This window comes from Triticum aestivum, unplaced genomic scaffold, assembly GCF_018294505.1.
Source record: "Triticum aestivum cultivar Chinese Spring unplaced genomic scaffold, IWGSC CS RefSeq v2.1 scaffold179685, whole genome shotgun sequence".
Classification (NCBI taxonomy): Eukaryota; Viridiplantae; Streptophyta; class Magnoliopsida; order Poales; family Poaceae; genus Triticum; species Triticum aestivum.
In genome coordinates this window covers 1-8,328 of record NW_025233259.1, presented here as the reverse complement: position 1 = coordinate 8,328, position 8,328 = coordinate 1, and the positions used below count along the sequence as shown (strand labels likewise).

General features: G+C 44.4%; 1 pseudogene; it reads right to left on the bottom strand.

Moving 5' to 3' along the window:
- Positions 1–747: 747 nt before the first annotated feature.
- LOC123176030 (uncharacterized) lies at positions 748–2,296 on the bottom strand (annotated as a pseudogene).
- Positions 2,297–8,328: the final 6,032 nt, after the last annotated feature.

Genomic DNA, 8,328 nt, shown 5'->3' with positions numbered 1-8,328 from the left:
CTGCGGCGCTTCCTGGTGGTGGTGGACCTGCCGGCCCCCGGCCGATCCGGCGATGGCAGGTGCCGCGGGCTGTGCTCCACATGAAGATTGAGTGATTCTGAATTTTATTGCCAGAATTTCAGTGCACGAAGACCGTGGTACTCACCACCAACTATCGTGATACTCAGTGCACAAAGATCGAGTGATTCTTGTCTTGTGATGAACCAAGTATCCCGGAAAAAAACTGCATGCATTTGGTCGCTTGAAACAGAGCAACTACTAAGTTTGTCAAACTGCATGCGATAGGACATTTATAGATGTTCCATTACTAGATGTTCAACAAGAACGCCGCTAAGGAGGGGTCCTGTATTAGTGATCAAAACATTGAACAAATTGTAGTGTTATTATTGGGCCTAGCCCATTTATTGTTTACCATAATCCTTAGGAAAATCTCATAGGTCATATGGCCCATTCATGCATGACAAGTGAGGTAAGGAAGTTTAGTCTTAACCCCATTAATGGAAAATTGCTCATATATTCTACCCATAGTACAAAAGGTCTCCATGATAATTTCATGAACACAAGTGATTTTCACCATTCCATTTTGTTTTCATACTTGTTAGACTCGTGAAAACGAATAAATCAATGATCTTCACAATTTTTGTGGTCCTTGGACTCTATTCATTTTGTATTTCTTGATGAAAGTATTCTTTTTCGTCATAAACAATTCATGCATCACTATTTATTTTCTAATAGAGTACAATATGGTAAGCGTGATAAAGTTTCTCTGCAAAGGTACGAACATTATTTTGCATTGATTGATAACAGAATTGTGCTGATAAGTAAACCAACAAGTTTACAAAAAATATAACACACTTCTTCCTTATTGCCACAACATAAAAACATGGAAGACATACAGGGTGTGACACAACACCCAGTGACGTACTAGGTTGAAACGGGTGAACGCACGTAAACCCCGAGCGCCTCCATGTATTTACCAGCGCACGCAAAGAAACCCACGATGTTATTATTGTCCTGCACTGGAACACTGAAAGGGGTGCTCCGTGTTTCTCCGAAGGGACCGTACATGCGGACATTTGTGGTAATGGTGAGGGATGCTATAGCATTATATTCGACATTATCTTCTGCGAAGAAACCAACTGTCCCAGAGACTTCCTTAACGATCTCTGAAACGGCAAGCTCAATCGGTATGCAAGAGAAGAGATCATCAAGTTAATAGAATTGCATGTAGGAATCACATTACAAGTGCTTACATATGAAAAAATATCAGTTAAACGGATGAACCCACCGTGTCTTTGTTATCCCCACGTGGGCCACCCCACGGGCCAACGTTATATGGTTCACCAGCTTTGTCAATGAAGGAAAATGCAAGTGAATCAATGACAACACCGTGGCGGATGGTGATGCGCTCTAGACGCTGTGGTGTCGTGGGGATGTCGAGTAAGTCCGCACTTATTTTACCCCAAGGGCCGATCTTGGCGATGGCGCTCCCGTCACCTAGAGAAAGCTGGTCGGACTCGGGTGTCGTTAAAACAAGCTAGAGAATGAACATACTAGAGTAGCTAGGTAGGCACGGCCAAGCAACACACCAGAGGTCTTAAGAAGGAAAGGCACATAGCACGAACATGAAGCTCGATCCTAGCGTTTCTCTCGGATTGTTGGGTCTTCCTGAAGGCGATGACACCTTGTGCATATGCAAACTCTCCGGTCCCACCAACGATTGCCCATTCACCGTTGTGGGCAATGCCTTGAAAGTCCCCCATCACCTTGAAACTGGAACCTGTAAACCTATTCCTAGTATATAGACATAGTTGACGCGATTTCAAGATGAAGTATTTTCTTTACGGTGTTTGAATTGCATAAACCCTATTATGGCTCCAGTGCAAACTTTAATCAATGCGGTAAAATTTCAAAGAGAGATAGTTAAGCTAGACAAAAATAATTATTCACCTCTGATCGACGAAGACCATGTTGAAACAGATGAACCAGTTCTCTTTGGCCATGCTAGCCCCGAGGTGCAAACCATGAGCGTGCGCGACAAGGTTTGCATTGTGGCCAGGGCCATCGTACACGGTCCAGTCATTAGCAGCGAGGATTCCGAAACACTCGTGGTGCTTTGACTCAACTATGACTGCCTGGTTAGCATCTGGGGTTTTCTGGACGTTTTGGTAGGCGTACAAGTGGAGAAGAAGCTTCTTGTGCTGGATCATCTCATGGCCAGCTGGAGCGGATTGGAAGTAGGATTGGCAGCAGGCGTGGTGGTGGTGGTCTCCAAGGTGAAAGACTGAGGCGACATGGTGGCTTATTAGCTAGGATTGTGTGTGTGTGTGAGCGGATTGGAGTAGTTGTGACTTGGTACCATGGATGGATGAGAAAGAGGCTATTTATAGATGTTCAACACGAGTGGTTGATACGTGCCTCTCAAAATTAATCACCGACGGAGTATGCACATGGCTTTCCTTGTGCACTCATGAATCACGCTCATACGTTTCTAGTACTTTCTCTGTTTCATATTAGTTGTCGCTCAAATGGATGTATCTAGCACTGAAATACGTCTAGATGCATCCGTTTCAGTGGAAACTAATATGAAACAGAGGGAGCAGTACATTAAGACTGGCAATGACATTGGTGCACGTACATTACTATACTGTGTTGATGACGCCATCAGGCGACATCACTAAGTGGTTGATGCATGCATATTTATATGCACTCTGAGACCTTCAATTATTAATCAATGTGCCAACCACCCAAACAGTGTGAACAATATAGACGAGATAAAGCTCAGATCCGATTGCTCATTGAGCAACTAATAATTAAGTCCATAAATATCACCCGCCCACCTCCGCATCAAAGACCATAACCAGTACTCGTCGACCTTCAGGGTTCCTTTGATTCAATGGAATTCCATAGGTTTTTCTTTTTGAGCAGTTGATTCCTAAGAACTTTGATCTTTTATTTAGAGGATGGAAATTTTTGGGATTTATTTTCATTTTGAAGGAAAATTTTCATCCACTCAAAGATAATAGTAGAATTCCCGTGTTTACATGTGCTATCAAACATTCTTCCATCTAAATTCCTGTTTTTCTTTCTTTCTTTTTACAAAATACAAGAGGACATGACACTCTATTTTTGCGTTTCGAGAATCATGCGAATCAAAAAACCTTCAAATTGTTTAGCAATATCGCATGTATATATCTGAATGCAGACTATCTAATTAAGATACCACCCACCCACCTCAAACTGTCCCTAATAACTGAAAAACATAAATGAGCCACCGCATCCCTACCCATACTTGATGGTACAAAATGGCACCACCAATTAAGTATCATCAATTTTTGTTACTACTACCCTAATCGTTCTCCAGCATTCCTTCATGATATTTTTAACTTGGCGAATCCATGGTAGGATTACTAGCTTAATTTAGTCGGCTGGTTTTAAGAGTGGCATATTGTTTTCAGGTGTATATACTAAGTAAGACTCTAAGAGCTAGAGCACTGAGTTTGGACACAACCAATGAGAATAACATACGCTGTGACTTGAAAGTTTCATTGTTCACGTTTCTTGCAATTGTTCATCATTTTTTAATTTTGGAACGAAATAAGCTGGCTATCACATACAAACTTATGTTTGCATTGGTGTTGATGAAAAAATGGTGAGACAAGGGGCAGCTGACGGCCAACAGTGGCATCTTGAGAGACCAGCGAACCTCCTTCCAGACGTGAGGGTACCCCCTCGCGCACCCCATCACGTCGCTCCTCCGAGCGACCGAGGGGGGCTAACCCTAGCTGCTGGGGCAAGGCTATCCCATCTAGCCTCCTCCCCTCACCGCCACCAGCGCATGCTTCCGGGCTCTCTCTCTGCCATGCTCAACTCAAGGCCGTGTGGCCCGGGACGGCGGTTTGGGTGATGGCGTGGTGCTAGTCTAGGGCGCGCGGAGCCTGGCCGAGCTCGAGCGCTTGTATGGGTTGCGGAGGGTTGGGCTGGCCGGGGCCCTGGCTAGTGTTGGCTGGAGTGGTTAAGAGGTGGAGCGGTGTTGCATATTCAACATGGATGGCAGCGGGTCTCGGCGGCGTGGTGCACCTGGGGCTGGGGCTCTCTCCGGTAGCCGCCTGCTTGGTGTCGAGTTGGTCTTGACAGTAATTAGACCGATGTGCGCGTGTGTTCGCCAGCATTGCTCCACCTGAAGCTTTGCTGCTTGGTGGGTTGACTTGACTTGAATATACTCCTTATTAGTGGAAGAAGCTAACTTCACACTTGGGTTAAAACCCCTGCCAAAATTTCTGCCCCAAAGTTGGCACTTTTCTTTGTCTGAAGGAATCTTAGCCTGAACCATCCAACAGTTCATCATACTCTCAACTTGGCAGGTACTCAGCCGATGAACAATGCGTCCTCACAAATATACGAGGGAAAAGTATATTTTTCGTTCTTAAACTCTATCAAAAGTATAGAAATGGTCCCTTAACTTTGAAACCAGCAATACGTAGTTGCCGCCGCTGCGAATCACAATAGCAGGTGCTGCTCTTTCTCGCCGTCCTCGGACGAGCTCTGATGATGTTGGACACTCTGTGGCAGCCGAGCTCAGCCCGCCGCTGCGTCGTGCTCACCGCCTAGCTCCGGTACGGGCGTCATGAGGTGAGTACGAGTTCGACCCCGATGCCGCTGCCACTCGATCCGACGATCCCTCATTAGTCGTTACTGCCTTTTGCACACTGTGCGCTCTCTTATCTACCTGCTCGCCGCCATCACAAGCTCTGAATCGCTGAACCTCGGGACAGAGGCATGCTGCCAGGAGCGGCTGACACCATACGCCATGTGCTCCACAAAATGACTACAGCAGTAATAAGAAGAAATGATCAGAGTAATATTGCCACGTGGACAAAGAACGGTCAAAACCACGCCACGTCAACTCAAAAACCACTTCAAGTGAGCAGAGGGACTAAACTAATCCGGTTTGATAAATTGAGGGACTGAGTTTTGCTGGTTTTAGAGTTGAGGGACCATTTCTATACTTTTCAGAGAGTTCAGGGACAAAAAAATATACTTTTCCCAATATAGGATGATCTCACACATATTATGAATCAAAAGAGAGGTATTCAGTAATAACACTTTACTATATACTTACATTCTTCAGTACTGACATATGGTCTATAACGTCCCAGTTTCACTACTACTTGTACAAAGTACTCTGTCAAACATTTCTTTCAAAAAAATATACTCAGGTGAAAATATACTGTCATATACTGTCAAACAACAGAGTACTGGCACATACTGCTGTACTACACTTGGGTGAACCCTTTTCCTCAAAAAAAAAATTCTTCTGTTTGCGGTGATGCCAAACGGCCAATTTACATATCTGTCACATGCAAGTCATACGCTTGGTGCTTGAGCGCCATGAGAAATTACATATCTGTCATATGCAAGTCATATGCAAGTCATATTTAAAGGGTAGGTGTTATAGGTTGTAGCAAGTTTAGACATACAACTAATCAGAAATTACTAGCCAAATTACTTGTGACTTAAGCCGTCCTTGCTGCTTTGGGAGAATAAAAAATAAGCAGCGGAGGAGGTTTGAAGAAAAGAAAAATACAAGATCTAATTAACATCACAAGTTAAGTTATGCAAAATACTACGTTAACACGTCATATTGGGTGTCGGGTAGTTTTCCAAAAATACTACGTTTTACACATACATGTAGCCAGCGGACTCAACGACTACAACAGTCATCCCACAAGCATAACATTATACACAAAAATAGACACAACCATCCCAATCAAATGCAAGCGACACATATAGCAAATGGCCCTCTTGAGAAGGCTCCCTCTAGGCTGGGGCAGTCCAGGACATAGAGTTCCTCAAGTGCTGGGAGCGGCTGGATGAGTCCCTCGGGTAGTGTCTCTATCCTTGGGCACCTATGCATCCACAACTCTTTGAGCACGGTGACTCCATACATTCCATCAGAAAATGTTGTCAGGGCGTCACACTCATCCACTTTGAGTACTCTCAAATTCTTGACATCCCCAAGAATTGTTGGCATGGACTCCAGCTCACTAGTAGAAAAAGGGTCAAATGTGAGACATATTAGTCCCGGTTTATAATAGAACCGGCACTAATGTGTCCATTAGTGCCGGTTCCAACGGCTAGCCGGGAGGAGCTCTTTAGTACCGGTTCGTGGCAAACCTTTAGCACCGGTTCGTGCCACGAACCGGTACTAATGAGAGTGGTGGCAGGATGTTGTCAGAGTGGGGCCCTTCCAGCACCTCTAGTACCGGTTCGTGGCACGAACCGGTACTAAAGGTCGTCCTATATAAATCCTTCGTCCACCCGCACTCTGTTCTTCCCCTTTTCCCCTCTCCCTCTATTCTGTTCTTCCCTTCTTCCTCTCGAGTTCATCACAAAATTTGCCCCAAATTTGTCAAGATTTGCAGGCCCTCATCCATTCAAATGATCACCAAGGTTAGCAACTTTGTCCTTTCATCTCTCATTGCTAGATTAGCTCTTGCATTGGTTTATATAGTGATTAATTGTGGGTTTTAGTAATTTGGGAGGAATTATATGTGGTAGTATTTGATTTATATGCAATTTGAGGTTAAAATAACACTTAGTTTGCATATGTAGGTGTGGTTTACTTAGTGCCTTCTAAATCTCCGTCATAACCACCGTCGATCGCCCGCACCGTCCCGTCGGCGGCACCACCTTGTGGTGAGCCTCTTGTTCATGAAATTTTATATAAAAAATTGATGTTTGTGTGATTTGGATATATAGTTACTCGTATAATAATTATCTTACCCGTACGTTGTTTGTTATACATAGTGCCATGGTTTTGATATCCGTCCCCGTCGGCCCTCGTCCTTGTTATGATTCGGATGTGGTATATTCTCTTTTAAAACTATTTGTTGCATTTCATGTTTATGACAAATTATGCCCATCAAGTTGACATAGATATTTTTATCTAGGAGGTATGTGAACCGGAAATTCCAACTGACCCTATTGTCGAGAGGTTAAATTTAGTTGAAAGAGAAAACGAGTACTTGAAAGAAAAATTGAAAAGAATTGAGGGGGAGAAGATGGAATTGGAGTTGCATGTTGCCTATGTCGTCGATGATCACAAGATCAAGATGGAGAAAATGCGCTTGAAGATTAGAAAGATTAGAAAATATGCCATCGATAGTGACGCTTGGTATCATTATGCTGTTGGATCAATTGTTACCTTAGTTGCAATCTTGATCGCATTTGTTGTTGCATTTAAATGCTTTAGCTAGAGCGTTATTTGTTTGTTGCATTTAAGTGTTGTATGAACTTTATGTATGAACTTGTATTAATTTGGTCTATTCGGTGTTGTGTAATGAAGATGAGCCGGCAATGGATGTACGATGACCGATGCTCTCCCCAGTTCGTTGAGGGCGTGCATACTTTTCTTCTTGCGGCTGAGGCAAACAAGCGGGCGGATGGTTTTATGCCTTGTCCATGTGCTGGCTGTAAGAATGGTCGCAATTACTCTACGTCAAGAACCATTCACGTCCACCTGTTTGAGTCCAGTTTTATGCCCCACTATAATGTTTGGACCAAGCACGGAGAAAGAGGGGTTATGATGGAAGACAATGAAGAAGAAGAGGACGACGACAGCTATCCTGGCCATGGGTTCCCTGAATACGATGATACAACAATGGGGGAAGAAGCTGAGCCGGTAATGCGGGAAGAAGCTGAGCCGGCAATGCGGGAAGAAGTTGAAGAAGAGGCATCAGATGAGCCCGTTGATGATCTAGGTCGGGCCATTGCCGATGCAAAGAGAAACTGCGCAAGTGATTTGGAGAAGAAGTTGCAGCGCATGTTAGAGGATCACAAAAAATTGTTGTACCCGGATTGCGTAGGTGACAAGAACAAGCTGGGCACTACACTGGAATTGCTGCAATGGAAGGCAGAGAATGGTGTATCTGACAAGGGATTTGGAAAGTTGCTGGTAATGATAAAGGATATGCTTCCAAAGGACAACGAATTGCCCGAGAGTACGTACGAAGCAAAGAAGACTGTCTGCCGTCCAGGGTTAGAGGTGCAGAAGATACATGCATGCCCTAATGATTGCATCCTCTACCGCGGTGAGTACGAGGATTTGAACGCTTGCCCGGTATGTGGTGCATTGCGCTATAAGATCAGCCGCGATGAGCATGATGATGTCGAGGGCGAGCGCCCCAGGAAGAAGATTCCTGCCAAGGTGATGTGGTATTCTCCTATAATACCACGGTTGAAACGTTTGTTCCAAAACAAAGAGCATGCCAAGGCGATGCGATGGCACAGAGAAGACCGTAAGAAAGACGGAAAGTTGAGAGTACC